The 25041-nt window shown below is 50.9% G+C and overlaps 45 non-coding genes across 45 annotated transcripts; all 45 read left to right on the top strand.

Annotated features, from left to right (window-relative positions):
* Positions 1-101: 101 nt before the first annotated feature.
* LOC125783477 (U1 spliceosomal RNA) lies at positions 102-265 on the top strand. The gene has a single exon (XR_007426200.1). It is a non-coding gene; the product is annotated as a U1 spliceosomal RNA (small nuclear RNA).
* Positions 266-823: 558 nt separating this feature from the next.
* LOC125783938 (U6 spliceosomal RNA) lies at positions 824-930 on the top strand. Its single transcript, XR_007426658.1, has one exon. It is a non-coding gene; the product is annotated as a U6 spliceosomal RNA (small nuclear RNA).
* A 278-nt stretch (positions 931-1208) lies between these two features.
* LOC125783569 (U1 spliceosomal RNA) lies at positions 1209-1372 on the top strand. Its single transcript, XR_007426292.1, has one exon. It is a non-coding gene; the product is annotated as a U1 spliceosomal RNA (small nuclear RNA).
* Positions 1373-1930: 558 nt separating this feature from the next.
* On the top strand, positions 1931-2037 carry LOC125783914 (U6 spliceosomal RNA). Its single transcript, XR_007426634.1, has one exon. It is a non-coding gene; the product is annotated as a U6 spliceosomal RNA (small nuclear RNA).
* Positions 2038-2315: 278 nt separating this feature from the next.
* LOC125783462 (U1 spliceosomal RNA) lies at positions 2316-2479 on the top strand. The gene has a single exon (XR_007426185.1). It is a non-coding gene; the product is annotated as a U1 spliceosomal RNA (small nuclear RNA).
* A 558-nt stretch (positions 2480-3037) lies between these two features.
* Positions 3038-3144, top strand: LOC125783912 (U6 spliceosomal RNA). The gene has a single exon (XR_007426632.1). It is a non-coding gene; the product is annotated as a U6 spliceosomal RNA (small nuclear RNA).
* Positions 3145-3422: 278 nt separating this feature from the next.
* On the top strand, positions 3423-3586 carry LOC125783461 (U1 spliceosomal RNA). The gene has a single exon (XR_007426184.1). It is a non-coding gene; the product is annotated as a U1 spliceosomal RNA (small nuclear RNA).
* Positions 3587-4144: 558 nt separating this feature from the next.
* LOC125783911 (U6 spliceosomal RNA) lies at positions 4145-4251 on the top strand. The gene has a single exon (XR_007426631.1). It is a non-coding gene; the product is annotated as a U6 spliceosomal RNA (small nuclear RNA).
* A 278-nt stretch (positions 4252-4529) lies between these two features.
* Positions 4530-4693, top strand: LOC125783545 (U1 spliceosomal RNA). The gene has a single exon (XR_007426268.1). It is a non-coding gene; the product is annotated as a U1 spliceosomal RNA (small nuclear RNA).
* Positions 4694-5251: 558 nt separating this feature from the next.
* Positions 5252-5358, top strand: LOC125783930 (U6 spliceosomal RNA). Its single transcript, XR_007426650.1, has one exon. It is a non-coding gene; the product is annotated as a U6 spliceosomal RNA (small nuclear RNA).
* A 278-nt stretch (positions 5359-5636) lies between these two features.
* On the top strand, positions 5637-5800 carry LOC125783460 (U1 spliceosomal RNA). Its single transcript, XR_007426183.1, has one exon. It is a non-coding gene; the product is annotated as a U1 spliceosomal RNA (small nuclear RNA).
* Positions 5801-6358: 558 nt separating this feature from the next.
* LOC125783910 (U6 spliceosomal RNA) lies at positions 6359-6465 on the top strand. Its single transcript, XR_007426630.1, has one exon. It is a non-coding gene; the product is annotated as a U6 spliceosomal RNA (small nuclear RNA).
* Positions 6466-6743: 278 nt separating this feature from the next.
* On the top strand, positions 6744-6907 carry LOC125783565 (U1 spliceosomal RNA). The gene has a single exon (XR_007426288.1). It is a non-coding gene; the product is annotated as a U1 spliceosomal RNA (small nuclear RNA).
* Positions 6908-7465: 558 nt separating this feature from the next.
* LOC125783909 (U6 spliceosomal RNA) lies at positions 7466-7572 on the top strand. The gene has a single exon (XR_007426629.1). It is a non-coding gene; the product is annotated as a U6 spliceosomal RNA (small nuclear RNA).
* A 278-nt stretch (positions 7573-7850) lies between these two features.
* Positions 7851-8014, top strand: LOC125783301 (U1 spliceosomal RNA). Its single transcript, XR_007426022.1, has one exon. It is a non-coding gene; the product is annotated as a U1 spliceosomal RNA (small nuclear RNA).
* A 558-nt stretch (positions 8015-8572) lies between these two features.
* Positions 8573-8679, top strand: LOC125783908 (U6 spliceosomal RNA). The gene has a single exon (XR_007426628.1). It is a non-coding gene; the product is annotated as a U6 spliceosomal RNA (small nuclear RNA).
* A 278-nt stretch (positions 8680-8957) lies between these two features.
* LOC125783459 (U1 spliceosomal RNA) lies at positions 8958-9121 on the top strand. The gene has a single exon (XR_007426182.1). It is a non-coding gene; the product is annotated as a U1 spliceosomal RNA (small nuclear RNA).
* A 557-nt stretch (positions 9122-9678) lies between these two features.
* Positions 9679-9785, top strand: LOC125783907 (U6 spliceosomal RNA). The gene has a single exon (XR_007426627.1). It is a non-coding gene; the product is annotated as a U6 spliceosomal RNA (small nuclear RNA).
* Positions 9786-10063: 278 nt separating this feature from the next.
* LOC125783577 (U1 spliceosomal RNA) lies at positions 10064-10227 on the top strand. The gene has a single exon (XR_007426300.1). It is a non-coding gene; the product is annotated as a U1 spliceosomal RNA (small nuclear RNA).
* Positions 10228-10785: 558 nt separating this feature from the next.
* On the top strand, positions 10786-10892 carry LOC125783906 (U6 spliceosomal RNA). The gene has a single exon (XR_007426626.1). It is a non-coding gene; the product is annotated as a U6 spliceosomal RNA (small nuclear RNA).
* Positions 10893-11170: 278 nt separating this feature from the next.
* On the top strand, positions 11171-11334 carry LOC125783564 (U1 spliceosomal RNA). Its single transcript, XR_007426287.1, has one exon. It is a non-coding gene; the product is annotated as a U1 spliceosomal RNA (small nuclear RNA).
* Positions 11335-11892: 558 nt separating this feature from the next.
* On the top strand, positions 11893-11999 carry LOC125783905 (U6 spliceosomal RNA). Its single transcript, XR_007426625.1, has one exon. It is a non-coding gene; the product is annotated as a U6 spliceosomal RNA (small nuclear RNA).
* Positions 12000-12277: 278 nt separating this feature from the next.
* Positions 12278-12441, top strand: LOC125783458 (U1 spliceosomal RNA). Its single transcript, XR_007426181.1, has one exon. It is a non-coding gene; the product is annotated as a U1 spliceosomal RNA (small nuclear RNA).
* A 558-nt stretch (positions 12442-12999) lies between these two features.
* On the top strand, positions 13000-13106 carry LOC125783904 (U6 spliceosomal RNA). Its single transcript, XR_007426624.1, has one exon. It is a non-coding gene; the product is annotated as a U6 spliceosomal RNA (small nuclear RNA).
* Positions 13107-13384: 278 nt separating this feature from the next.
* Positions 13385-13548, top strand: LOC125783457 (U1 spliceosomal RNA). The gene has a single exon (XR_007426180.1). It is a non-coding gene; the product is annotated as a U1 spliceosomal RNA (small nuclear RNA).
* A 557-nt stretch (positions 13549-14105) lies between these two features.
* On the top strand, positions 14106-14212 carry LOC125783903 (U6 spliceosomal RNA). The gene has a single exon (XR_007426623.1). It is a non-coding gene; the product is annotated as a U6 spliceosomal RNA (small nuclear RNA).
* Positions 14213-14490: 278 nt separating this feature from the next.
* Positions 14491-14654, top strand: LOC125783576 (U1 spliceosomal RNA). The gene has a single exon (XR_007426299.1). It is a non-coding gene; the product is annotated as a U1 spliceosomal RNA (small nuclear RNA).
* Positions 14655-15212: 558 nt separating this feature from the next.
* On the top strand, positions 15213-15319 carry LOC125783901 (U6 spliceosomal RNA). The gene has a single exon (XR_007426621.1). It is a non-coding gene; the product is annotated as a U6 spliceosomal RNA (small nuclear RNA).
* A 278-nt stretch (positions 15320-15597) lies between these two features.
* Positions 15598-15761, top strand: LOC125783455 (U1 spliceosomal RNA). The gene has a single exon (XR_007426178.1). It is a non-coding gene; the product is annotated as a U1 spliceosomal RNA (small nuclear RNA).
* Positions 15762-16319: 558 nt separating this feature from the next.
* Positions 16320-16426, top strand: LOC125783900 (U6 spliceosomal RNA). The gene has a single exon (XR_007426620.1). It is a non-coding gene; the product is annotated as a U6 spliceosomal RNA (small nuclear RNA).
* A 278-nt stretch (positions 16427-16704) lies between these two features.
* On the top strand, positions 16705-16868 carry LOC125783454 (U1 spliceosomal RNA). The gene has a single exon (XR_007426177.1). It is a non-coding gene; the product is annotated as a U1 spliceosomal RNA (small nuclear RNA).
* Positions 16869-17426: 558 nt separating this feature from the next.
* On the top strand, positions 17427-17533 carry LOC125783933 (U6 spliceosomal RNA). Its single transcript, XR_007426653.1, has one exon. It is a non-coding gene; the product is annotated as a U6 spliceosomal RNA (small nuclear RNA).
* A 278-nt stretch (positions 17534-17811) lies between these two features.
* LOC125783543 (U1 spliceosomal RNA) lies at positions 17812-17975 on the top strand. Its single transcript, XR_007426266.1, has one exon. It is a non-coding gene; the product is annotated as a U1 spliceosomal RNA (small nuclear RNA).
* A 558-nt stretch (positions 17976-18533) lies between these two features.
* On the top strand, positions 18534-18640 carry LOC125783922 (U6 spliceosomal RNA). The gene has a single exon (XR_007426642.1). It is a non-coding gene; the product is annotated as a U6 spliceosomal RNA (small nuclear RNA).
* A 278-nt stretch (positions 18641-18918) lies between these two features.
* Positions 18919-19082, top strand: LOC125783453 (U1 spliceosomal RNA). Its single transcript, XR_007426176.1, has one exon. It is a non-coding gene; the product is annotated as a U1 spliceosomal RNA (small nuclear RNA).
* A 558-nt stretch (positions 19083-19640) lies between these two features.
* LOC125783899 (U6 spliceosomal RNA) lies at positions 19641-19747 on the top strand. Its single transcript, XR_007426619.1, has one exon. It is a non-coding gene; the product is annotated as a U6 spliceosomal RNA (small nuclear RNA).
* A 278-nt stretch (positions 19748-20025) lies between these two features.
* LOC125783507 (U1 spliceosomal RNA) lies at positions 20026-20189 on the top strand. The gene has a single exon (XR_007426230.1). It is a non-coding gene; the product is annotated as a U1 spliceosomal RNA (small nuclear RNA).
* A 558-nt stretch (positions 20190-20747) lies between these two features.
* LOC125783898 (U6 spliceosomal RNA) lies at positions 20748-20854 on the top strand. Its single transcript, XR_007426618.1, has one exon. It is a non-coding gene; the product is annotated as a U6 spliceosomal RNA (small nuclear RNA).
* A 278-nt stretch (positions 20855-21132) lies between these two features.
* On the top strand, positions 21133-21296 carry LOC125783506 (U1 spliceosomal RNA). The gene has a single exon (XR_007426229.1). It is a non-coding gene; the product is annotated as a U1 spliceosomal RNA (small nuclear RNA).
* Positions 21297-21854: 558 nt separating this feature from the next.
* Positions 21855-21961, top strand: LOC125783897 (U6 spliceosomal RNA). Its single transcript, XR_007426617.1, has one exon. It is a non-coding gene; the product is annotated as a U6 spliceosomal RNA (small nuclear RNA).
* A 278-nt stretch (positions 21962-22239) lies between these two features.
* LOC125783299 (U1 spliceosomal RNA) lies at positions 22240-22403 on the top strand. Its single transcript, XR_007426020.1, has one exon. It is a non-coding gene; the product is annotated as a U1 spliceosomal RNA (small nuclear RNA).
* A 558-nt stretch (positions 22404-22961) lies between these two features.
* LOC125783896 (U6 spliceosomal RNA) lies at positions 22962-23068 on the top strand. The gene has a single exon (XR_007426616.1). It is a non-coding gene; the product is annotated as a U6 spliceosomal RNA (small nuclear RNA).
* A 278-nt stretch (positions 23069-23346) lies between these two features.
* LOC125783452 (U1 spliceosomal RNA) lies at positions 23347-23510 on the top strand. Its single transcript, XR_007426175.1, has one exon. It is a non-coding gene; the product is annotated as a U1 spliceosomal RNA (small nuclear RNA).
* A 558-nt stretch (positions 23511-24068) lies between these two features.
* Positions 24069-24175, top strand: LOC125783895 (U6 spliceosomal RNA). The gene has a single exon (XR_007426615.1). It is a non-coding gene; the product is annotated as a U6 spliceosomal RNA (small nuclear RNA).
* A 278-nt stretch (positions 24176-24453) lies between these two features.
* Positions 24454-24617, top strand: LOC125783451 (U1 spliceosomal RNA). The gene has a single exon (XR_007426174.1). It is a non-coding gene; the product is annotated as a U1 spliceosomal RNA (small nuclear RNA).
* Positions 24618-25041: the final 424 nt, after the last annotated feature.

Genomic DNA, 25041 nt, shown 5'->3' with positions numbered 1-25041 from the left:
GCTACGATCTCATCAAGCCCCTCCCCTCAAGAATTACACAATCACCCTCTTCCTGCATTAGCTGCGGTCAGGATGAGCATTCCCCAAAAACAACAACTTTCATACTTACCTGGCAGGGGTGATACCATGATCAGAAAGGTGGTTCGCCCAGAGCGCGGCTCAGCCATTGCACTCGGGCTGTGCTGACCTTTGCGAATTCCCCAAATGCGGGAATCTCGACTGCATAATTTCTGGTAGTGGGGGACTGCGTGCGCGCTCTCCCCTGACGTGCTTCTGTGACCAATGTAGAGTTGTGTTTCTGCGGCTTTGTGTTTGGCTGAGCAAAGTTTTGGGAAAGCAGCAGTAGGCGTTCCTTGCCGTAGAAAACGGGGGTGCCTTGTGACCCACGCTTTGGAGATCTGCCCCAGTGTCAAGCTCAGGTCAGACTTGCTGATGTTTTCCCAGTAGGCATATTCCTGTGAAAAAAAAGAAGTGGAATGGTAGCTCCAAAAGTTTGGAATTTATAGATCTGACCAGCACCTTCCTATGACATTCTTCAATGCAGCTCAGTCATTGCTTCTCAGCTCATGCTTGATTTCATTTAGTCACCTGGCATCCAAAGAACCTTCTTCTGCGTTCGAAGGTAGAAAATGTGCTATGTATACTAAGTACTGCCCCGTGTGAAACAAAAAAGCGTCACTGGAGTCCAAAGTGGGGAGGGCTTGACACTCCCAGCCTGTGAGGTGTCAAGAGGACACCTGATAAGCCTCTGAGGCCTGCCCTCTTGCAGAAACCCTGTTGAGGCGCGGAATGGTATATGGGAGAGACGTGGGCCACGTGGAGCGTGCTTGCTACGGCAGCACATATACTAAAATTGGATCGGTACAGAGAAGATTAGCATGGCCCCTGCGAAAGGATGACACGCAAATCCGTGAGGCGCTCCTTGTTTTGTTCCGTCTAACGGAAAGTACGGCCCATGTCAGCATCTGCCCCGTAATGTCTTGAGATTGCTTTGCAAAAGCATGAGAAATGCTCGCAAGGCCTGCTAAGTAAATGCCCTGTCAGAGTCAAAGAGGTCGCTAGACGCAAGGACTCCGCGAGAGCCTTTAGTTCAGGATGAGAGGCGGGGCTATGATCTCATCAAGCCCCTCCCCTCAAGAATTACACCATCACCCTCTTCCTGCATTAGCTGCGGTCAGGATGAGCGTTCCCCAAAAACAACAACTTTCATACTTACCTGGCAGGGGTGATACCATGATCAGAAAGGTGGTTCGCCCAGAGCGAGGCTCAGCCATTGCACTCGGGCTGTGCTGACCTTTGCGAATTCCCCAAATGCGGGAATCTCGACTGCATAATTTCTGGTATTGGGGGACTGCTTGCGCGCTCTCCCCTGACGTGCTTCTGTGACCAATGTAGAGTTGTGTTTCTGCGGCTTTGTGTTTGGCTGAGCAAAGTGTTGGGAAAGCAGCTGTAGGCGTTCCTTGCCGTAGAAAACGGGGGTGCCTTGTGACCCACGCTTTGGAGATCTGCCCCAGTGTCAAGCTCAGGTCAGACGTGCTGATGTTTTCCCAGTAGGCATATTCCTGTGAAAAAAAAGAAGTGGAATGGTAGCTCCAAAAGCTTGGAATTCATAGATCTGCCCAGCACCTTCCTATGACATTCTTCAATGCAGCTCAGTCATTGCTTCTCAGCTCATGCTTGATTTCATTTAGTCACCTGGCATCCAAAGAACCTTCTTCTGCGTTCGAAGGTAGAAAATGTGCTATGTATACTAAGTACTGCCCCGTGTGAAACAAAAAAGCGTCACTGGAGTCCAAAGTGGGGAGGGCTTGACACTCCCAGCCTGTGAGGTGTCAAGAGGACACCTGATAAGCCTCTGAGGCCTGCCCTCTTGCAGAAACCCTGTTGAGGCGCGGAATGGTATATGGGAGAGACGTGGGCCACGTGGAGCGTGCTTGCTACGGCAGCACATATACTAAAATTGGATCGATACAGAGAAGATTAGCATGGCCCCTGCGAAAGGATGACACGCAAATCCGTGAGGCGCTCCTTGTTTTGTTCCGTCTAACGGAAAGTACGGCCCATGTCAGCATCTGCCCCGTAATGTCTTGAGATTGCTTTGCAAAAGCATGAGAAATGCTCGCAAGGCCTGCTAAGTAAATGCCCTGTCAGAGTCAAAGAGGTCGCTAGACGCAAGGACTCCGCGAGAGCCTTTAGTTCAGGATGAGAGGCGGGGCTACGATCTCATCAAGCCCCTGCCCTCAAGAATTACACCATCACCCTCTTCCTGCATTAGCTGCGGTCAGGATGAGCATTCCCCAAAAACAACAACTTTCATACTTACCTGGCAGGGGTGATACCATGATCAGAAAGGTGGTTCGCCCAGAGCGAGGCTCAGCCATTGCACTCGGGCTGTGCTGACCTTTGCGAATTCCCCAAATGCGGGAATCTCGACTGCATAATTTCTGGTAGTGGGGGACTGCGTGCGCGCTCTCCCCTGACGTGCTTCTGTGACCAATGTAGAGTTGTGTTTCTGCGGCTTTGTGTTTGGCTGAGCAAAGTGTTGGGAAAGCAGCTGTAGGCGTTCCTTGCCGTAGAAAACGGGGGTGCCTTGTGACCCACGCTTTGGAGATCTGCCCCAGTGTCAAGCTCAGGTCAGACGTGCTGATGTTTTCCCAGTAGGCATATTCCTGTGAAAAAAAAGAAGTGGAATGGTAGCTCCAAAAGCTTGGAATTCATAGATCTGCCCAGCACCTTCCTATGACATTCTTCAATGCAGCTCAGTCATTGCTTCTCAGCTCATGCTTGATTTCATTTAGTCACCTGGCATCCAAAGAACCTTCTTCTGCGTTCGAAGGTAGAAAATGTGCTATGTATACTAAGTACTGCCCCGTGTGAAACAAAAAAGCGTCACTGGAGTCCAAAGTGGGGAGGGCTTGACACTCCCAGCCTGTGAGGTGTCAAGAGGACACCTGATAAGCCTCTGAGGCCTGCCCTCTTGCAGAAACCCTGTTGAGGCGCGGAATGGTATATGGGAGAGACGTGGGCCACGTGGAGCGTGCTTGCTACGGCAGCACATATACTAAAATTGGATCGATACAGAGAAGATTAGCATGGCCCCTGCGAAAGGATGACACGCAAATCCGTGAGGCGCTCCTTGTTTTGTTCCGTCTAACGGAAAGTACGGCCCATGTCAGCATCTGCCCCGTAATGTCTTGAGATTGCTTTGCAAAAGCATGAGAAATGCTCGCAAGGCCTGCTAAGCAAATGCCCTGTCAGAGTCAAAGAGGTCGCTAGACGCAAGGACTCCGCGAGAGCCTTTAGTTCAGGATGAGAGGCGGGGCTACGATCTCATCAAGCCCCTGCCCTCAAGAATTACACCATCACCCTCTTCCTGCATTAGCTGCGGTCAGGATGAGCATTCCCCAAAAACAACAACTTTCATACTTACCTGGCAGGGGTGATACCATGATCAGAAAGGTGGTTCGCCCAGAGCGAGGCTCAGCCATTGCACTCGGGCTGTGCTGACCTTTGCGAATTCCCCAAATGCGGGAATCTCGACTGCATAATTTCTGGTAGTGGGGGACTGCGTGCGCGCTCTCCCCTGACGTGCTTCTGTGACCAATGTAGAGTTGTGTTTCTGCGGCTTTGTGTTTGGCTGAGCAAAGTGTTGGGAAAGCAGCTGTAGGCGTTCCTTGCCGTAGAAAACGGGGGTGCCTTGTGACCCACGCTTTGGAGATCTGCCCCAGTGTCAAGCTCAGGTCAGACTTGCTGATGTTTTCCCAGTAGGCATATTCCTGTGAAAAAAAAGAAGTGGAATGGTAGCTCCAAAAGCTTGGAATTCATAGATCTGACCAGCACCTTCCTATGACATTCTTCAATGCAGCTCAGTCATTGCTTCTCAGCTCATGCTTGATTTCATTTAGTCACCTGGCATCCAAAGAACCTTCTTCTGCGTTCGAAGGTAGAAAATGTGCTATGTATACTAAGTACTGCCCCGTGTGAAACAAAAAAGCGTCACTGGAGTCCAAAGTGGGGAGGGCTTGACACTCCCAGCCTGTGAGGTGTCAAGAGGACACCTGATAAGCCTCTGAGGCCTGCCCTCTTGCAGAAACCCTGTTGAGGCGCGGAATGGTATATGGGAGAGACGTGGGCCACGTGGAGCGTGCTTGCTACGGCAGCACATATACTAAAATTGGATCGATACAGAGAAGATTAGCATGGCCCCTGCGAAAGGATGACACGCAAATCCGTGAGGCGCTCCTTGTTTTGTTCCGTCTAACGGAAAGTACGGCCCATGTCAGCATCTGCCCCGTAATGTCTTGAGATTGCTTTGCAAAAGCATGAGAAATGCTCGCAAGGCCTGCTAAGTAAATGCCCTGTCAGAGTCAAAGAGGTCGCTAGACGCAAGGACTCCGCGAGAGCCTTTAGTTCAGGATGAGAGGCGGGGCTACGATCTCATCAAGCCCCTCCCCTCAAGAATTACACCATCACCCTCTTCCTGCATTAGCTGCGGTCAGGATGAGCATTCCCCAAAAACAACAACTTTCATACTTACCTGGCAGGGGTGATACCATGATCAGAAAGGTGGTTCGCCCAGAGCGAGGCTCAGCCATTGCACTCGGGCTGTGCTGACCTTTGCAAATTCCCCAAATGCGGGAATCTCGACTGCATAATTTCTGGTAGTGGGGGACTGCGTGCGCGCTCTCCCCTGACGTGCTTCTGTGACCAATGTAGAGTTGTGTTTCTGCGGCTTTGTGTTTGGCTGAGCAAAGTGTTGGGAAAGCAGCTGTAGGCGTTCCTTGCCGTAGAAAACGGGGGTGCCTTGTGACCCACGCTTTGGAGATCTGCCCCAGTGTCAAGCTCAGGTCAGACTTGCTGATGTTTTCCCAGTAGGCATATTCCTGTGAAAAAAAAGAAGTGGAATGGTAGCTCCAAAAGCTTGGAATTCATAGATCTGACCAGCACCTTCCTATGACATTCTTCAATGCAGCTCAGTCATTGCTTCTCAGCTCATGCTTGATTTCATTTAGTCACCTGGCATCCAAAGAACCTTCTTCTGCGTTCGAAGGTAGAAAATGTGCTATGTATACTAAGTACTGCCCCGTGTGAAACAAAAAAGCGTCACTGGAGTCCAAAGTGGGGAGGGCTTGACACTCCCAGCCTGTGAGGTGTCAAGAGGACACCTGATAAGCCTCTGAGGCCTGCCCTCTTGCAGAAACCCTGTTGAGGCGCGGAATGGTATATGGGAGAGACGTGGGCCACGTGGAGCGTGCTTGCTACGGCAGCACATATACTAAAATTGGATCGATACAGAGAAGATTAGCATGGCCCCTGCGAAAGGATGACACGCAAATCCGTGATGCGCTCCTTGTTTTGTTCCGTCTAACGGAAAGTACGGCCCATGTCAGCATCTGCCCCGTAATGTCTTGAGATTGCTTTGCAAAAGCATGAGAAATGCTCGCAAGGCCTGCTAAGTAAATGCCCTGTCAGAGTCAAAGAGGTCGCTAGACGCAAGGACTCCGCGAGAGCCTTTAGTTCAGGATGAGAGGCGGGGCTACGATCTCATCAAGCCCCTCCGCTCAAGAATTACACCATCACCCTCTTCCTGCATTAGCTGCGGTCAGGATGAGCATTCCCCAAAAACAACAACTTTCATACTTACCTGGCAGGGGTGATACCATGATCAGAAAGGTGGTTCGCCCAGAGCGAGGCTCAGCCATTGCACTCGGGCTGTGCTGACCTTTGCGAATTCCCCAAATGCGGGAATCTCGACTGCATAATTTCTGGTAGTGGGGGACTGCGTGCGCGCTCTCCCCTGACGTGCTTCTGTGACCAATGTAGAGTTGTGTTTCTGCGGCTTTGTGTTTGGCTGAGCAAAGTGTTGGGAAAGCAGCTGTGGGCGTTCCTTGCCGTAGAAAACGGGGGTGCCTTGTGACCCACGCTTTGGAGATCTGCCCCAGTGTCAAGCTCAGGTCAGACTTGCTGATGTTTTCCCAGTAGGCATATTCCTGTGAAAAAAAAGAAGTGGAATGGTAGCTCCAAAAGCTTGGAATTCATAGATCTGACCAGCACCTTCCTATGACATTCTTCAATGCAGCTCAGTCATTGCTTCTCAGCTCATGCTTGATTTCATTTAGTCACCTGGCATCCAAAGAACCTTCTTCTGCGTTCGAAGGTAGAAAATGTGCTATGTATACTAAGTACTGCCCCGTGTGAAACAAAAAAGCGTCACTGGAGTCCAAAGTGGGGAGGGCTTGACACTCCCAGCCTGTGAGGTGTCAAGAGGACACCTGATAAGCCTCTGAGGCCTGCCCTCTTGCAGAAACCCTGTTGAGGCGCGGAATGGTATATGGGAGAGACGTGGGCCACGTGGAGCGTGCTTGCTACGGCAGCACATATACTAAAATTGGATCGATACAGAGAAGATTAGCATGGCCCCTGCGAAAGGATGACACGCAAATCCGTGAGGCGCTCCTTGTTTTGTTCCGTCTAACGGAAAGTACGGCCCATGTCAGCATCTGCCCCGTAATGTCTTGAGATTGCTTTGCAAAAGCATGAGAAATGCTCGCAAGGCCTGCTAAGTAAATGCCCTGTCAGAGTCAAAGAGGTCGCTAGACGCAAGGACTCCGCGAGAGCCTTTAGTTCAGGATGAGAGGCGGGGCTACGATCTCATCAAGCCCCTCCCCTCAAGAATTACACCATCACCCTCTTCCTGCATTAGCTGCGGTCAGGATGAGCATTCCCCAAAAACAACAACTTTCATACTTACCTGGCAGGGGTGATACCATGATCAGAAAGGTGGTTCGCCCAGAGCGAGGCTCAGCCATTGCACTCGGGCTGTGCTGACCTTTGCGAATTCCCCAAATGCGGGAATCTCGACTGCATAATTTCTGGTAGTGGGGGACTGCGTGCGCGCTCTCACCTGACGTGCTTCTGTGACCAATGTAGAGTTGTGTTTCTGTGGCTTTGTGTTTGGCTGAGCAAAGTGTTGGGAAAGCAGCTGTAGGCGTTCCTTGCCGTAGAAAACGGGGGTGCCTTGTGACCCACGCTTTGGAGATCTGCCCCAGTGTCAAGCTCAGGTCAGACTTGCTGATGTTTTCCCAGTAGGCATATTCCTGTGAAAAAAAAGAAGTGGAATGGTAGCTCCAAAAGCTTGGAATTCATAGATCTGACCAGCACCTTCCTATGACATTCTTCAATGCAGCTCAGTCATTGCTTCTCAGCTCATGCTTGATTTCATTTAGTCACCTGGCATCCAAAGAACCTTCTTCTGCGTTCGAAGGTAGAAAATGTGCTATGTATACTAAGTACTGCCCCGTGTGAAACAAAAAAGCGTCACTGGAGTCCAAAGTGGGGAGGGCTTGACACTCCCAGCCTGTGAGGTGTCAAGAGGACACCTGATAAGCCTCTGAGGCCTGCCCTCTTGCAGAAACCCTGTTGAGGCGCGGAATGGTATATGGGAGAGACGTGGGCCACGTGGAGCGTGCTTGCTACGGCAGCACATATACTAAAATTGGATCGATACAGAGAAGATTAGCATGGCCCCTGCGAAAGGATGACACGCAAATCCGTGAGGCGCTCCTTGTTTTGTTCCGTCTAACGGAAAGTACGGCCCATGTCAGCATCTGCCCCGTAATGTCTTGAGATTGCTTTGCAAAAGCATGAGAAATGCTCGCAAGGCCTGCTAAGTAAATGCCCTGTCAGAGTCAAAGAGGTCGCTAGACGCAAGGACTCCGCGAGAGCCTTTAGTTCAGGATGAGAGGCGGGGCTACGATCTCATCAAGCCCCTCCCCTCAAGAATTACACCATCACCCTCTTCCTGCATTAGCTGCGGTCAGGATGAGCATTCCCCAAAAACAACAACTTTCATACTTACCTGGCAGGGGTGATACCATGATCAGAAAGGTGGTTCGCCCAGAGCGAGGCTCAGCCATTGCACTCGGGCTGTGCTGACCTTTGCGAATTCCCCAAATGCGGGAATCTCGACTGCATAATTTCTGGTAGTGGGGGACTGCGTGCGCGCTTTCCCCTGACGTGCTTCTGTGACCAATGTAGAGTTGTGTTTCTGCGGCTTTGTGTTTGGCTGAGCAAAGTGTTGGGAAAGCAGCTGTAGGCGTTCCTTGCCGTAGAAAACGGGGGTGCCTTGTGACCCACGCTTTGGAGATCTGCCCCAGTGTCAAGCTCAGGTCAGACTTGCTGATGTTTTCCCAGTAGGCATATTCCTGTGAAAAAAAAGAAGTGGAATGGTAGCTCCAAAAGCTTGGAATTCATAGATCTGACCAGCACCTTCCTATGACATTCTTCAATGCAGCTCAGTCATTGCTTCTCAGCTCATGCTTGATTTCATTTAGTCACCTGGCATCCAAAGAACCTTCTTCTGCGTTCGAAGGTAGAAAATGTGCTATGTATACTAAGTACTGCCCCATGTGAAACAAAAAAGCGTCACTGGAGTCCAAAGTGGGGAGGGCTTGACACTGCCAGCCTGTGAGGTGTCAAGAGGACACCTGATAAGCCTCTGAGGCCTGCCCTCTTGCAGAAACCCTGTTGAGGCGCGGAATGGTATATGGGAGAGACGTGGGCCACGTGGAGCGTGCTTGCTACGGCAGCACATATACTAAAATTGGATCGATACAGAGAAGATTAGCATGGCCCCTGCGAAAGGATGACACGCAAATCCGTGAGGCGCTCCTTGTTTTGTTCCGTCTAACGGAAAGTACGGCCCATGTCAGCATCTGCCCCGTAATGTCTTGAGATTGCTTTGCAAAAGCATGAGAAATGCTCGCAAGGCCTGCTAAGTAAATGCCCTGTCAGAGTCAAAGAGGTCGCTAGACGCAAGGACTCCGCGAGAGCCTTTAGTTCAGGATGAGAGGCGGGGCTACGATCTCATCAAGCCCCTCCCCTCAAGAATTACACCATCACCCTCTTCCTGCATTAGCTGCGGTCAGGATGAGCATTCCCCAAAAACAACAACTTTCATACTTACCTGGCAGGGGTGATACCATGATCAGAAAGGTGGTTCGCCCAGAGCGAGGCTCAGCCATTGCACTCGGGCTGTGCTGACCTTTGCGAATTCCCCAAATGCGGGAATCTCGACTGCATAATTTCTGGTAGTGGGGGACTGCGTGCGCGCTCTCCCCTGACGTGCTTCTGTGACCAATGTAGAGTTGTGTTTCTGCGGCTTTGTGTTTGGCTGAGCAAAGTGTTGGGAAAGCAGCTGTAGGCGTTCCTTGCCGTAGAAAACGGGGGTGCCTTGTGACCCACGCTTTGGAGATCTGCCCCAGTGTCAAGCTCAGGTCAGACTTGCTGATGTTTTCCCAGTAGGCATATTCCTGTGAAAAAAAGAAGTGGAATGGTAGCTCCAAAAGCTTGGAATTCATAGATCTGACCAGCACCTTCCTATGACATTCTTCAATGCAGCTCAGTCATTGCTTCTCAGCTCATGCTTGATTTCATTTAGTCACCTGGCATCCAAAGAACCTTCTTCTGCGTTCGAAGGTAGAAAATGTGCTATGTATACTAAGTACTGCCCCGTGTGAAACAAAAAAGCGTCACTGGAGTCCAAAGTGGGGAGGGCTTGACACTGCCAGCCTGTGAGGTGTCAAGAGGACACCTGATAAGCCTCTGAGGCCTGCCCTCTTGCAGAAACCCTGTTGAGGCGCGGAATGGTATATGGGAGAGACGTGGGCCACGTGGAGCGTGCTTGCTACGGCAGCACATATACTAAAATTGGATCGATACAGAGAAGATTAGCATGGCCCCTGCGAAAGGATGACACGCAAATCCGTGAGGCGCTCCTTGTTTTGTTCCGTCTAACGGAAAGTACGGCCCATGTCAGCATCTGCCCCGTAATGTCTTGAGATTGCTTTGCAAAAGCATGAGAAATGCTCGCAAGGCCTGCTAAGTAAATGCCCTGTCAGAGTCAAAGAGGTCGCTAGACGCAAGGACTCCGCGAGAGCCTTTAGTTCAGGATGAGAGGCGGGGCTACGATCTCATCAAGCCCCTCCCCTCAAGAATTACACCATCACCCTCTTCCTGCATTAGCTGCGGTCAGGATGAGCATTCCCCAAAAACAACAACTTTCCTACTTACCTGGCAGGAGTGATACCATGATCAGAAAGGTGGTTCGCCCAGAGCGAGGCTCAGCCATTGCACTCGGGCTGTGCTGACCTTTGCGAATTCCCCAAATGCGGGAATCTCGACTGCATAATTTCTGGTAGTGGGGGACTGCGTGCGCGCTCTCCCCTGACGTGCTTCTGTGACCAATGTAGAGTTGTGTTTCTGCGGCTTTGTGTTTGGCTGAGCAAAGTGTTGGGAAAGCAGCTGTGGGCGTTCCTTGCCGTAGAAAACGGGGGTGCCTTGTGACCCACGCTTTGGAGATCTGCCCCAGTGTCAAGCTCAGGTCAGACTTGCTGATGTTTTCCCAGTAGGCATATTCCTGTGAAAAAAAAGAAGTGGAATGGTAGCTCCAAAAGCTTGGAATTCATAGATCTGACCAGCACCTTCCTATGACATTCTTCAATGCAGCTCAGTCATTGCTTCTCAGCTCATGCTTGATTTCATTTAGTCACCTGGCATCCAAAGAACCTTCTTCTGCGTTCGAAGGTAGAAAATGTGCTATGTATACTAAGTACTGCCCCGTGTGAAACAAAAAAGCGTCACTGGAGTCCAAAGTGGGGAGGGCTTGACACTCCCAGCCTGTGAGGTGTCAAGAGGACACCTGATAAGCCTCTGAGGCCTGCCCTCTTGCAGAAACCCTGTTGAGGCGCGGAATGGTATATGGGAGAGACGTGGGCCACGTGGAGCGTGCTTGCTACGGCAGCACATATACTAAAATTGGATCGATACAGAGAAGATTAGCATGGCCCCTGCGAAAGGATGACACGCAAATCCGTGAGGCGCTCCTTGTTTTGTTCCGTCTAACGGAAAGTACGGCCCATGTCAGCATCTGCCCCGTAATGTCTTGAGATTGCTTTGCAAAAGCATGAGAAATGCTCGCAAGGCCTGCTAAGTAAATGCCCTGTCAGAGTCAAAGAGGTCGCTAGACGCAAGGACTCCGCGAGAGCCTTTAGTTCAGGATGAGAGGCGGGGCTACGATCTCATCAAGCCCCTCCCCTCAAGAATTACACCATCACCCTCTTCCTGCATTAGCTGCGGTCAGGATGAGCATTCCCCAAAAACAACAACTTTCATACTTACCTGGCAGGGGTGATACCATGATCAGAAAGGTGGTTCGCCCAGAGCGAGGCTCAGCCATTGCACTCGGGCTGTGCTGACCTTTGCGAATTCCCCAAATGCGGGAATCTCGACTGCATAATTTCTGGTAGTGGGGGACTGCGTGCGCGCTCTCACCTGACGTGCTTCTGTGACCAATGTAGAGTTGTGTTTCTGTGGCTTTGTGTTTGGCTGAGCAAAGTGTTGGGAAAGCAGCTGTAGGCGTTCCTTGCCGTAGAAAACGGGGGTGCCTTGTGACCCACGCTTTGGAGATCTGCCCCAGTGTCAAGCTCAGGTCAGACTTGCTGATGTTTTCCCAGTAGGCATATTCCTGTGAAAAAAAAGAAGTGGAATGGTAGCTCCAAAAGCTTGGAATTCATAGATCTGACCAGCACCTTCCTATGACATTCTTCAATGCAGCTCAGTCATTGCTTCTCAGCTCATGCTTGATTTCATTTAGTCACCTGGCATCCAAAGAACCTTCTTCTGCGTTCGAAGGTAGAAAATGTGCTATGTATACTAAGTACTGCCCCGTGTGAAACAAAAAAGCGTCACTGGAGTCCAAAGTGGGGAGGGCTTGACACTCCCAGCCTGTGAGGTGTCAAGAGGACACCTGATAAGCCTCTGAGGCCTGCCCTCTTGCAGAAACCCTGTTGAGGCGCGGAATGGTATATGGGAGAGACGTGGGCCACGTGGAGCGTGCTTGCTACGGCAGCACATATACTAAAATTGGATCGATACAGAGAAGATTAGCATGGCCCCTGCGAAAGGATGACACGCAAATCCGTGAGGCGCTCCTTGTTTTGTTCCGTCTAACGGAAAGTACGGCCCATGTCAGCATCTGCCCCGTAATGTCTTGAGATTGCTTTGCAAAAGCATGAGAAATGCTCGCAAGGCCTGCTAAGTAAATGCCCTGTCAGAGTCAAAGAGGTCGCTAGACGCAAGGACTCCGCGAGAGCCTTTAGTTCAGGATGAGAGGCGGGGCTACGATCTCATCAAGCCCCTCCCCTCAAGAATTACACCATCACCCTCTTCCTGCATTAGCTGCGGTCAGGATGAGCATTCCCCAAAAACAACAACTTTCATACTTACCTGGCAGGGGTGATACCATGATCAGAAAGGTGGTTCGCCCAGAGCGAGGCTCAGCCATTGCACTCGGGCTGTGCTGACCTTTGCGAATTCCCCAAATGCGGGAATCTCGACTGCATAATTTCTGGTAGTGGGGGACTGCGTGCGCGCTCTCCCCTGACGTGCTTCTGTGACCAATGTAGAGTTGTGTTTCTGCGGCTTTGTGTTTGGCTGAGCAAAGTGTTGGGAAAGCAGCTGTAGGCGTTCCTTGCCGTAGAAAACGGGGGTGCCTTGTGACCCACGCTTTGGAGATCTGCCCCAGTGTCAAGCTCAGGTCAGACTTGCTGATGTTTTCCCAGTAGGCATATTCCTGTGAAAAAAAAGAAGTGGAATGGTAGCTCCAAAAGCTTGGAATTCATAGATCTGACCAGCACCTTCCTATGACATTCTTCAATGCAGCTCAGTCATTGCTTCTCAGCTCATGCTTGATTTCATTTAGTCACCTGGCATCCAAAGAACCTTCTTCTGCGTTCGAAGGTAGAAAATGTGCTATGTATACTAAGTACTGCCCCATGTGAAACAAAAAAGCGTCACTGGAGTCCAAAGTGGGGAGGGCTTGACACTGCCAGCCTGTGAGGTGTCAAGAGGACACCTGATAAGCCTCTGAGGCCTGCCCTCTTGCAGAAACCCTGTTGAGGCGCGGAATGGTATATGGGAGAGACGTGGGCCACGTGGAGCGTGCTTGCTACGGCAGCACATATACTAAAATTGGATCGATACAGAGAAGATTAGCATGGCCCCTGCGAAAGGATGACACGCAAATCCGTGAGGCGCTCCTTGTTTTGTTCCGTCTAACGGAAAGTACGGCCCATGTCAGCATCTGCCCCGTAATGTCTTGAGATTGCTTTGCAAAAGCATGAGAAATGCTCGCAAGGCCTGCTAAGTAAATGCCCTGTCAGAGTCAAAGAGGTCGCTAGACGCAAGGACTCCGCGAGAGCCTTTAGTTCAGGATGAGAGGCGGGGCTACGATCTCATCAAGCCCCTCCCCTCAAGAATTACACCATCACCCTCTTCCTGCATTAGCTGCGGTCAGGATGAGCATTCCCCAAAAACAACAACTTTCATACTTACCTGGCAGGGGTGATACCATGATCAGAAAGGTGGTTCGCCCAGAGCGAGGCTCAGCCATTGCACTCGGGCTGTGCTGACCTTTGCGAATTCCCCAAATGCGGGAATCTCGACTGCATAATTTCTGGTAGTGGGGGACTGCGTGCGCGCTCTCCCCTGACGTGCTTCTGTGACCAATGTAGAGTTGTGTTTCTGCGGCTTTGTGTTTGGCTGAGCAAAGTGTTGGGAAAGCAGCTGTAGGCGTTCCTTGCCGTAGAAAACGGGGGTGCCTTGTGACCCACGCTTTGGAGATCTGCCCCAGTGTCAAGCTCAGGTCAGACTTGCTGATGTTTTCCCAGTAGGCATATTCCTGTGAAAAAAAGAAGTGGAATGGTAGCTCCAAAAGCTTGGAATTCATAGATCTGACCAGCACCTTCCTATGACATTCTTCAATGCAGCTCAGTCATTGCTTCTCAGCTCATGCTTGATTTCATTTAGTCACCTGGCATCCAAAGAACCTTCTTCTGCGTTCGAAGGTAGAAAATGTGCTATGTATACTAAGTACTGCCCCGTGTGAAACAAAAAAGCGTCACTGGAGTCCAAAGTGGGGAGGGCTTGACACTGCCAGCCTGTGAGGTGTCAAGAGGACACCTGATAAGCCTCTGAGGCCTGCCCTCTTGCAGAAACCCTGTTGAGGCGCGGAATGGTATATGGGAGAGACGTGGGCCACGTGGAGCGTGCTTGCTACGGCAGCACATATACTAAAATTGGATCGATACAGAGAAGATTAGCATGGCCCCTGCGAAAGGATGACACGCAAATCCGTGAGGCGCTCCTTGTTTTGTTCCGTCTAACGGAAAGTACGGCCCATGTCAGCATCTGCCCCGTAATGTCTTGAGATTGCTTTGCAAAAGCATGAGAAATGCTCGCAAGGCCTGCTAAGTAAATGCCCTGTCAGAGTCAAAGAGGTCGCTAGACGCAAGGACTCCGCGAGAGCCTTTAGTTCAGGATGAGAGGCGGGGCTACGATCTCATCAAGCCCCTCCCCTCAAGAATTACACCATCACCCTCTTCCTGCATTAGCTGCGGTCAGGATGAGCATTCCCCAAAAACAACAACTTTCCTACTTACCTGGCAGGAGTGATACCATGATCAGAAAGGTGGTTCGCCCAGAGCGAGGCTCAGCCATTGCACTCGGGCTGTGCTGACCTTTGCGAATTCCCCAAATGCGGGAATCTCGACTGCATAATTTCTGGTAGTGGGGGACTGCGTGCGCGCTCTCCCCTGACGTGCTTCTGTGACCAATGTAGAGTTGTGTTTCTGCGGCTTTGTGTTTGGCTGAGCAAAGTGTTGGGAAAGCAGCTGTAGGCGTTCCTTGCCGTAGAAAACGGGGGTGCCTTGTGACCCACGCTTTGGAGATCTGCCCCAGTGTCAAGCTCAGGTCAGACTTGCTGATGTTTTCCCAGTAGGCATATTCCTGTGAAAAAAAAGAAGTGGAATGGTAGCTCCAAAAGCTTGGAATTCATAGATCTGACCAGCACCTTCCTATGACATTCTTCAATGCAGCTCAGTCATTGCTTCTCAGCTCATGCTTGATTTCATTTAGTCACCTGGCATCCAAAGAACCTTCTTCTGCGTTCGAAGGTAGAAAATGTGCTATGTATACTAAGTACTGCCCCGTGTGAAACAAAAAAGCGTCACTGGAGTCCAAAGTGGGGAGGGCTTGACACTCCCAGCCTGTGAGGTGTCAAGAGGACACCTGATAAGCCTCTGAGGCCTGCCCTCTTGCAGAAACCCTGTTGAGGCGCGGAATGGTATATGGGAGAGACGTGGGCCACGTGGAGCGTGCTTGCTACGGCAGCACATATACTAAAATTGGATCGATACAGAGAAGATTAGCATGGCCCCTGCGAAAGGATGACACGCAAATCCGTGAGGCGCTCCTTGTTTTGTTCCGTCTAACGGAAAGTACGGCCCATGTCAGCATCTGCCCCGTAATGTCTTGAGATTGCTTTGCAAAAGCATGAGAAATGCTCGCAAGGCCTGCTAAGTAAATGCCCTGTCAGAGTCAAAGAGGTCGCTAGACGCAAGGACTCCGCGAGAGCCTTTAGTTCAGGATGAGAGGCGGGGCTACGATCTCATCAAGCCCCTCCCCTCAAGAATTACACCATCACCCTCTTCCTGCATTAGCTGCGGTCAGGATGAGCATTCCCCAAAAACAACAACTTTCATACTTACCTGGCAGGGGTGATACCATGATCAGAAAGGTGGTTCGCCCAGAGCGAGGCTCAGCCATTGCACTCGGGCTGTGCTGACCTTTGCGAATTCCCCAAATGCGGGAATCTCGACTGCATAATTTCTGGTAGTGGGGGACTGCGTGCGCGCTCTCCCCTGACGTGCTTCTGTGACCAATGTAGAGTTGTGTTTCTGCGGCTTTGTGTTTGGCTGAGCAAAGTGTTGGGAAAGCAGCTGTAGGCGTTCCTTGCCGTAGAAAACGGGGGTGCCTTGTGACCCACGCTTTGGAGATCTGCCCCAGTGTCAAGCTCAGGTCAGACTTGCTGATGTTTTCCCAGTAGGCATATTCCTGTGAAAAAAAAGAAGTGGAATGGTAGCTCCAAAAGCTTGGAATTCATAGATCTGACCAGCACCTTCCTATGACATTCTTCAATGCAGCTCAGTCATTGCTTCTCAGCTCATGCTTGATTTCATTTAGTCACCTGGCATCCAAAGAACCTTCTTCTGCGTTCGAAGGTAGAAAATGTGCTATGTATACTAAGTACTGCCCCGTGTGAAACAAAAAAGCGTCACTGGAGTCCAAAGTGGGGAGGGCTTGACACTCCCAGCCTGTGAGGTGTCAAGAGGACACCTGATAAGCCTCTGAGGCCTGCCCTCTTGCAGAAACCCTGTTGAGGCGCGGAATGGTATATGGGAGAGACGTGGGCCACGTGGAGCGTGCTTGCTACGGCAGCACATATACTAAAATTGGATCGATACAGAGAAGATTAGCATGGCCCCTGCGAAAGGATGACACGCAAATCCGTGAGGCGCTCCTTGTTTTGTTCCGTCTAACGGAAAGTACGGCCCATGTCAGCATCTGCCCCGTAATGTCTTGAGATTGCTTTGCAAAAGCATGAGAAATGCTCGCAAGGCCTGCTAAGTAAATGCCCTGTCAGAGTCAAAGAGGTCGCTAGACGCAAGGACTCCGCGAGAGCCTTTAGTTCAGGATGAGAGGCGGGGCTACGATCTCATCAAGCCCCTCCCCTCAAGAATTACACCATCACCCTCTTCCTGCATTAGCTGCGGTCAGGATGAGCATTCCCCAAAAACAACAACTTTCATACTTACCTGGCAGGGGTGATACCATGATCAGAAAGGTGGTTCGCCCAGAGCGAGGCTCAGCCATTGCACTCGGGCTGTGCTGACCTTTGCGAATTCCCCAAATGCGGGAATCTCGACTGCATAATTTCTGGTAGTGGGGGACTGCGTGCGCGCTCTCCCCTGACGTGCTTCTGTGACCAATGTAGAGTTGTGTTTCTGCGGCTTTGTGTTTGGCTGAGCAAAGTGTTGGGAAAGCAGCTGTAGGCGTTCCTTGCCGTAGAAAACGGGGGTGCCTTGTGACCCACGCTTTGGAGATCTGCCCCAGTGTCAAGCTCAGGTCAGACTTGCTGATGTTTTCCCAGTAGGCATATTCCTGTGAAAAAAAAGAAGTGGAATGGTAGCTCCAAAAGCTTGGAATTCATAGATCTGACCAGCACCTTCCTATGACATTCTTCAATGCAGCTCAGTCATTGCTTCTCAGCTCATGCTTGATTTCATTTAGTCACCTGGCATCCAAAGAACCTTCTTCTGCGTTCGAAGGTAGAAAATGTGCTATGTATACTAAGTACTGCCCCGTGTGAAACAAAAAAGCGTCACTGGAGTCCAAAGTGGGGAGGGCTTGACACTCCCAGCCTGTGAGGTGTCAAGAGGACACCTGATAAGCCTCTGAGGCCTGCCCTCTTGCAGAAACCCTGTTGAGGCGCGGAATGGTATATGGGAGAGACGTGGGCCACGTGGAGCGTGCTTGCTACGGCAGCACATATACCAAAATTGGATCGATACAGAGAAGATTAGCATGGCCCCTGCGAAAGGATGACACGCAAATCCGTGAGGCGCTCCTTGTTTTGTTCCGTCTAACGGAAAGTACGGCCCATGTCAGCATCTGCCCCGTAATGTCTTGAGATTGCTTTGCAAAAGCATGAGAAATGCTCGCAAGGCCTGCTAAGTAAATGCCCTGTCAGAGTCAAAGAGGTCGCTAGACGCAAGGACTCCGCGAGAGCCTTTAGTTCAGGATGAGAGGCGGGGCTACAATCTCATCAAGCCCCTCCCCTCAAGAATTACACCATCACCCTCTTCCTGCATTAGCTGCGGTCAGGATGAGCATTCCCCAAAAACAACAACTTTCATACTTACCTGGCAGGGGTGATACCATGATCAGAAAGGTGGTTCGCCCAGAGCGAGGCTCAGCCATTGCACTCGGGCTGTGCTGACCTTTGCAAATTCCCCAAATGCGGGAATCTCGACTGCATAATTTCTGGTAGTGGGGGACTGCGTGCGCGCTCTCCCCTGACGTGCTTCTGTGACCAATGTAGAGTTGTGTTTCTGCGGCTTTGTGTTTGGCTGAGCAAAGTGTTGGGAAAGCAGCTGTAGGCGTTCCTTGCCGTAGAAAACGGGGGTGCCTTGTGACCCACGCTTTGGAGATCTGCCCCAGTGTCAAGCTCAGGTCAGACTTGCTGATGTTTTCCCAGTAGGCATATTCCTGTGAAAAAAAAGAAGTGGAATGGTAGCTCCAAAAGCTTGGAATTCATAGATCTGACCAGCACCTTCCTATGACATTCTTCAATGCAGCTCAGTCATTGCTTCTCAGCTCATGCTTGATTTCATTTAGTCACCTGGCATCCAAAGAACCTTCTTCTGCGTTCGAAGGTAGAAAATGTGCTATGTATACTAAGTACTGCCCCGTGTGAAACAAAAAAGCGTCACTGGAGTCCAAAGTGGGGAGGGCTTGACACTCCCAGCCTGTGAGGTGTCAAGAGGACACCTGATAAGCCTCTGAGGCCTGCCCTCTTGCAGAAACCCTGTTGAGGCGCGGAATGGTATATGGGAGAGACGTGGGCCACGTGGAGCGTGCTTGCTACGGCAGCACATATACTAAAATTGGATCGATACAGAGAAGATTAGCATGGCCCCTGCGAAAGGATGACACGCAAATCCGTGAAGCGCTCCTTGTTTTGTTCCGTCTAACGGAAAGTACGGCCCATGTCAGCATCTGCCCCGTAATGTCTTGAGATTGCTTTGCAAAAGCATGAGAAATGCTCGCAAGGCCTGCTAAGTAAATGCCCTGTCAGAGTCAAAGAGGTCGCTAGACGCAAGGACTCCGCGAGAGCCTTTAGTTCAGGATGAGAGGCGGGGCTACGATCTCATCAAGCCCCTCCCCTCAAGAATTACACCATCACCCTCTTCCTGCATTAGCTGCGGTCAGGATGAGCATTCCCCAAAAACAACAACTTTCATACTTACCTGGCAGGGGTGATACCATGATCAGAAAGGTGGTTCGCCCAGAGCGAGGCTCAGCCATTGCACTCGGGCTGTGCTGACCTTTGCGAATTCCCCAAATGCGGGAATCTCGACTGCATAATTTCTGGTAGTGGGGGACTGCGTGCGCGCTCTCCCCTGACGTGCTTCTGTGACCAATGTAGAGTTGTGTTTCTGCGGCTTTGTGTTTGGCTGAGCAAAGTGTTGGGAAAGCAGCTGTAGGCGTTCCTTGCCGTAGAAAACGGGGGTGCCTTGTGACCCACGCTTTGGAGATCTGCCCCAGTGTCAAGCTCAGGTCAGACTTGCTGATGTTTTCCCAGTAGGCATATTCCTGTGAAAAAAAAGAAGTGGAATGGTAGCTCCAAAAGCTTGGAATTCATAGATCTGACCAGCACCTTCCTATGACATTCTTCAATGCAGCTCAGTCATTGCTTCTCAGCTCATGCTTGATTTCATTTAGTCACCTGGCATCCAAAGAACCTTCTTCTGCGTTCGAAGGTAGAAAATGTGCTATGTATACTAAGTACTGCCCCGTGTGAAACAAAAAAGCGTCACTGGAGTCCAAAGTGGGGAGGGCTTGACACTCCCAGCCTGTGAGGTGTCAAGAGGACACCTGATAAGCCTCTGAGGCCTGCCCTCTTGCAGAAACCCTGTTGAGGCGCGGAATGGTATATGGGAGAGACGTGGGCCACGTGGAGCGTGCTTGCTACGGCAGCACATATACTAAAATTGGATCGATACAGAGAAGATTAGCATGGCCCCTGCGAAAGGATGACACGCAAATCCGTGAGGCGCTCCTTGTTTTGTTCCGTCTAACGGAAAGTACGGCCCATGTCAGCATCTGCCCCGTAATGTCTTGAGATTGCTTTGCAAAAGCATGAGAAATGCTCGCAAGGCCTGCTAAGTAAATGCCCTGTCAGAGTCAAAGAGGTCGCTAGACGCAAGGACTCCGCGAGAGCCTTTAGTTCAGGATGAGAGGCGGGGCTACGATCTCATCAAGCCCCTCTCCTCAAGAATTACACCATCACCCTATTCCTGCATTAGCTGCGGTCAGGATGAGCATTCCCCAAAAACAACAACTTTCATACTTACCTGGCAGGGGTGATACCATGATCAGAAAGGTGGTTCGCCCAGAGCGAGGCTCAGCCATTGCACTCGGGCTGTGCTGACCTTTGCGAATTCCCCAAATGCGGGAATCTCGACTGCATAACTTCTGGTAGTGGGGGACTGCGTGCGCGCTCTCCCCTGACGTGCTTCTGTGACCAATGTAGAGTTGTGTTTCTGCGGCTTTGTGTTTGGCTGAGCAAAGTGTTGGGAAAGCAGCTGTAGGCGTTCCTTGCCGTAGAAAACGGGGGTGCCTTGTGACCCACGCTTTGGAGATCTGCCCCAGTGTCAAGCTCAGGTCAGACTTGCTGATGTTTTCCCAGTAGGCATATTCCTGTGAAAAAAAAGAAGTGGAATGGTAGCTCCAAAAGCTTGGAATTCATAGATCTGACCAGCACCTTCCTATGACATTCTTCAATGCAGCTCAGTCATTGCTTCTCAGCTCATGCTTGATTTCATTTAGTCACCTGGCATCCAAAGAACCTTCTTCTGCGTTCGAAGGTAGAAAATGTGCTATGTATACTAAGTACTGCCCCGTGTGAAACAAAAAAGCGTCACTGGAGTCCAAAGTGGGGAGGGCTTGACACTCCCAGCCTGTGAGGTGTCAAGAGGACACCTGATAAGCCTCTGAGGCCTGCCCTCTTGCAGAAACCCTGTTGAGGCGCGGAATGGTATATGGGAGAGACGTGGGCCACGTGGAGCGTGCTTGCTACGGCAGCACATATACTAAAATTGGATCGATACAGAGAAGATTAGCATGGCCCCTGCGAAAGGATGACACGCAAATCCGTGAGGCGCTCCTTGTTTTGTTCCGTCTAACGGAAAGTACGGCCCATGTCAGCATCTGCCCCGTAATGTCTTGAGATTGCTTTGCAAAAGCATGAGAAATGCTCGCAAGGCCTGCTAAGTAAATGCCCTGTCAGAGTCAAAGAGGTCGCTAGACGCAAGGACTCCGCGAGAGCCTTTAGTTCAGGATGAGAGGCGGGGCTACGATCTCATCAAGCCCCTCCCCTCAAGAATTACACCATCACCCTATTCCTGCATTAGCTGCGGTCAGGATGAGCATTCCCCAAAAACAACAACTTTCATACTTACCTGGCAGGGGTGATACCATGATCAGAAAGGTGGTTCGCCCAGAGCGAGGCTCAGCCATTGCACTCGGGCTGTGCTGACCTTTGCGAATTCCCCAAATGCGGGAATCTCGACTGCATAACTTCTGGTAGTGGGGGACTGCGTGCGCGCTCTCCCCTGACGTGCTTCTGTGACCAATGTAGAGTTGTGTTTCTGCGGCTTTGTGTTTGGCTGAGCAAAGTGTTGGGAAAGCAGCTGTAGGCGTTCTTTGCCGTAGAAAACGGGGGTGCCTTGTGACCCACGCTTTGGAGATCTGCCCCAGTGTCAAGCTCAGGTCAGACTTGCTGATGTTTTCCCAGTAGGCATATTCCTGTGAAAAAAAAGAAGTGGAATGGTAGCTCCAAAAGCTTGGAATTCATAGATCTGACCAGCACCTTCCTATGACATTCTTCAATGCAGCTCAGTCATTGCTTCTCAGCTCATGCTTGATTTCATTTAGTCACCTGGCATCCAAAGAACCTTCTTCTGCGTTCGAAGGTAGAAAATGTGCTATGTATACTAAGTACTGCCCCGTGTGAAACAAAAAAGCGTCACTGGAGTCCAAAGTGGGGAGGGCTTGACACTCCCAGCCTGTGAGGTGTCAAGAGGACACCTGATAAGCCTCTGAGGCCTGCCCTCTTGCAGAAACCCTGTTGAGGCGCGGAATGGTATATGGGAGAGACGTGGGCCACGTGGAGCGTGCTTGCTACGGCAGCACATATACTAAAATTGGATCGATACAGAGAAGATTAGCATGGCCCCTGCGAAAGGATGACACGCAAATCCGTGAGGCGCTCCTTGTTTTGTTCCGTCTAACGGAAAGTACGGCCCATGTCAGCATCTGCCCCGTAATGTCTTGAGATTGCTTTGCAAAAGCATGAGAAATGCTCGCAAGGCCTGCTAAGTAAATGCCCTGTCAGAGTCAAAGAGGTCGCTAGACGCAAGGACTCCGCGAGAGCCTTTAGTTCAGGATGAGAGGCGGGGCTACGATCTCATCAAGCCCCTCCCCTCAAGAATTACACCATCACCCTCTTCCTGCATTAGCTGCGGTCAGGATGAGCATTCCCCAAAAACAACAACTTTCATACTTACCTGGCAGGGGTGATACCATGATCAGAAAGGTGGTTCACCCAGAGCGAGGCTCAGCCATTGCACTCGGGCTGTGCTGACCTTTGCGAATTCCCCAAATGCGGGAATCTCGACTGCATAATTTCTGGTAGTGGGGGACTGCGTGCGCGCTCTCCCCTGACGTGCTTCTGTGACCAATGTAGAGTTGTGTTTCTGCGGCTTTGTGTTTGGCTGAGCAAAGTGTTGGGAAAGCAGCTGTAGGCGTTCCTTGCCGTAGAAAACGGGGGTGCCTTGTGACCCACGCTTTGGAGATCTGCCCCAGTGTCAAGCTCAGGTCAGACTTGCTGATGTTTTCCCAGTAGGCATATTCCTGTGAAAAAAAAGAAGTGGAATGGTAGCTCCAAAAGCTTGGAATTCATAGATCTGACCAGCACCTTCCTATGACATTCTTCAATGCAGCTCAGTCATTGCTTCTCAGCTCATGCTTGATTTCATTTAGTCACCTGGCATCCAAAGAACCTTCTTCTGCGTTCGAAGGTAGAAAATGTGCTATGTATACTAAGTACTGCCCCGTGTGAAACAAAAAAGCGTCACTGGAGTCCAAAGTGGGGAGGGCTTGACACTCCCAGCCTGTGAGGTGTCAAGAGGACACCTGATAAGCCTCTGAGGCCTGCCCTCTTGCAGAAACCCTGTTGAGGCGCGGAATGGTATATGGGAGAGACGTGGGCCACGTGGAGCGTGCTTGCTACGGCAGCACATATACTAAAATTGGATCGATACAGAGAAGATTAGCATGGCCCCTGCGAAAGGATGACACGCAAATCCGTGAGGCGCTCCTTGTTTTGTTCCGTCTAACGGAAAGTACGGCCCATGTCAGCATCTGCCCCGTAATGTCTTGAGATTGCTTTGCAAAAGCATGAGAAATGCTCGCAAGGCCTGCTAAGTAAATGCCCTGTCAGAGTCAAAGAGGTCGCTAGACGCAAGGACTCCGCGAGAGCCTTTAGTTCAGGATGAGAGGCGGGGCTACGATCTCATCAAGCCCCTCCCCTCAAGAATTACACCATCACCCTCTTCCTGCATTAGCTGCGGTCAGGATGAGCATTCCCCAAAAACAACAACTTTCATACTTACCTGGCAGGGGTGATACCATGATCAGAAAGGTGGTTCGCCCAGAGCGAGGCTCAGCCATTGCACTCGGGCTGTGCTGACCTTTGCGAATTCCCCAAATGCGGGAATCTCGACTGCATAATTTCTGGTAGTGGGGGACTGCGTGCGCGCTCTCCCCTGACGTGCTTCTGTGACCAATGTAGAGTTGTGTTTCTGCGGCTTTGTGTTTGGCTGAGCAAAGTGTTGGGAAAGCAGCTGTAGGCGTTCCTTGCCGTAGAAAACGGGGGTGCCTTGTGACCCACGCTTTGGAGATCTGCCCCAGTGTCAAGCTCAGGTCAGACTTGCTGATGTTTTCCCAGTAGGCATATTCCTGTGAAAAAAAAGAAGTGGAATGGTAGCTCCAAAAGCTTGGAATTCATAGATCTGACCAGCACCTTCCTATGACATTCTTCAATGCAGCTCAGTCATTGCTTCTTAGCTCATGCTTGATTTCATTTAGTCACCTGGCATCCAAAGAACCTTCTTCTGCGTTCGAAGGTAGAAAATGTGCTATGTATACTAAGTACTGCCCCGTGTGAAACAAAAAAGCGTCACTGGAGTCCAAAGTGGGGAGGGCTTGACACTCCCAGCCTGTGAGGTGTCAAGAGGACACCTGATAAGCCTCTGAGGCCTGCCCTCTTGCAGAAACCCTGTTGAGGCGCGGAATGGTATATGGGAGAGACGTGGGCCACGTGGAGCGTGCTTGCTACGGCAGCACATATACTAAAATTGGATCGATACAGAGAAGATTAGCATGGCCCCTGCGAAAGGATGACACGCAAATCCGTGAGGCGCTCCTTGTTTTGTTCCGTCTAACGGAAAGTACAGCCCATGTCAGCATCTGCCCCGTAATGTCTTGAGATTGCTTTGCAAAAGCATGAGAAATGCTCGCAAGGCCTGCTAAGTAAATGCCCTGTCAGAGTCAAAGAGGTCGCTAGACGCAAGGACTCCGCGAGAGCCTTTAGTTCAGGATGAGAGGCGGGGCTACGATCTCATCAAGCCCCTCCCCTCAAGAATTACACCATCACCCTCTTCCTGCATTAGCTGCGGTCAGGATGAGCATTCCCCAAAAACAACAACTTTCATACTTACCTGGCAGGGGTGATACCATGATCAGAAAGGTGGTTCGCCCAGAGCGAGGCTCAGCCATTGCACTCGGGCTGTGCTGACCTTTGCGAATTCCCCAAATGCGGGAATCTCGACTGCATAATTTCTGGTAGTGGGGGACTGCGTGCGCGCTCTCCCCTGACGTGCTTCTGTGACCAATGTAGAGTTGTGTTTCTGCGGCTTTGTGTTTGGCTGAGCAAAGTGTTGGGAAAGCAGCTGTAGGCGTTCCTTGCCGTAGAAAACGGGGGTGCCTTGTGACCCACGCTTTGGAGATCTGCCCCAGTGTCAAGCTCAGGTCAGACTTGCTGATGTTTTCCCAGTAGGCATATTCCTGTGAAAAAAAAGAAGTGGAATGGTAGCTCCAAAAGCTTGGAATTCATAGATCTGACCAGCACCTTCCTATGACATTCTTCAATGCAGCTCAGTCATTGCTTCTCAGCTCATGCTTGATTTCATTTAGTCACCTGGCATCCAAAGAACCTTCTTCTGCGTTCGAAGGTAGAAAATGTGCTATGTATACTAAGTACTGCCCCGTGTGAAACAAAAAAGCGTCACTGGAGTCCAA

Source organism: Astyanax mexicanus, chromosome 18 (assembly GCF_023375975.1).
Source record: "Astyanax mexicanus isolate ESR-SI-001 chromosome 18, AstMex3_surface, whole genome shotgun sequence".
Classification (NCBI taxonomy): domain Eukaryota; kingdom Metazoa; phylum Chordata; class Actinopteri; order Characiformes; family Acestrorhamphidae; genus Astyanax; species Astyanax mexicanus.
The sequence above is the reverse complement of the archived record's forward strand: the minus strand, read 5'-3'. Positions and strand labels throughout refer to the sequence as shown.